Below are 1,807 nucleotides of genomic sequence, written 5' to 3' on the forward strand. Positions count from 1 at the left end.
TACTAAGTATGCAGTTTTTATCAAGCATAGTATCTAAAACAAAGATACAGTTCCAAATTAGAAGTTATAAAACATTTCATCTTATTATTCTTAAAATCAAATGAAATCTTATTAAAGACCCAAATCTATAAAACAGATAAACTGTAATACTGATTTTAGATCTAATGGATAATCTTTGTCTGGAGCTAGCCTAAGTGCTTTATACATTTGTTGTCTCAGAAACCACTGTGAGGTAAATGTCATCATCTGTTTTTCTTGTGAGGAAATTGCTTTAGATTCCACATCCACTAAGTGGTAAAGCTCACATCTAGATTCAAATTCATTTGATTGAAAAGGCTGCACATTCGGCCACTGTCTGGGTTTCTCTCCAGTAACAGAGGACCTCCTCTGGTTTAAGCTGTAACTGAGTCAGGAGATGCATGCCTGCTGCGATCTTTTCTCACAAGAGGTATGTTGCCATCCTTGAGAGAACCCAAAGGATTACATGTAGCACAATCTGAAAATTATGAGTTTGGTTATTTTGAGTTAAGCAATTGTTAGGTAGCCATGAGCCACGGGAGCGAATGCCCAACTCTGTAACAATAGAAATGACAACACCGACAGTCCAACCCAAATGCTGTCCCTAAGACCTCCCAGAAAAAAATTCATTTTTTAAATAACAGTACTCTTACATCCTGGAGTACAAGGAAATAAATGACCATAGCATAGCAACCAGTTTAGGATAGCCACAAATGCTTGTGCAGTAAGGAACTCTCTGACCTTTTTTTCACCTTGGCCTCATTATACCATCATTATAATGTCATAGATACATCTGGAAGTTCAAGCATCTAATTATAATGAACTGAATTCTGGGAAAGTACATGCACAGTTAACAATAGGTTATCTAACAGGCAACTGTCAATCAAATGATCTCACACATCAATCAGCTAGCACCAACTTTGTAACCTCCCATCACGGCCCGGATATAAAACAAACCTCCCCACCTCTAAGAGGCTACAGCCCTCTCCCGTGTAGCCTGTTTCCCTCTTGAAATGTACTTCAGTAAATATCGCTTCTCCTAAACTTTGCTGATTAGTAATTCATTACTGCATTGGCTGAAATGACAGAGGCTCTCCAGCACCACTGGAGCTATAATGTATTAAGATCTCCCCCAGTGGTAACACAATGAAATGATATTGCCCCAGACAACTACTATTTAATTCCAGATGTTTATGCTCTTTTCTTAAATGTAATTTTGATATTAACAAGAAAATCCAAATCTAACCTTAATTCAGAAATAAATATTTTTCAAAATTACTTCGAAGATTATTACTTACTGAAATACAGACTGTTTTTATTAATCATGCAAGAATATTGTAATTTTTTTGTTAGAACTCAGAATGTATGGTTCTATTTACATATCATTAAGGGTTTAGTTAGGTCCCTTAAACAATTGATAAAAAGGCTATAATGTATATGAAACAAGGGATTTAGTACTAAAATAACTCAACATCATAACATTATTTGTAATGATATTTTTGTTGGGAAATGAATTCAAATAAAATTCGGGATGTCCAGAAATCATCTTTCTGCCTTAACCCCTCGCTGTCTGTACATACACATACAATGCTATGAAAGGTAGAGACCTACATTTTCCCATGTCCATTCTCCTTTTTGTGGCATTAGGATCAGGATCTCTTTCTGCTATAGCATAGTTTTGGTTATTACTATTAACTGAAGCAGATGTCTGAACAAAGTAAGGAGAATGTAGAGATGTAAGTAAGGATCAGGACTCTTGTATGGGGCAAGAAATCGGAGTTTAAAGTAA

Source organism: Pteropus alecto, unplaced genomic scaffold, assembly GCF_000325575.1.
Source record: "Pteropus alecto unplaced genomic scaffold, ASM32557v1 scaffold57, whole genome shotgun sequence".
NCBI lineage: Eukaryota > Metazoa > Chordata > Mammalia > Chiroptera > Pteropodidae > Pteropus > Pteropus alecto.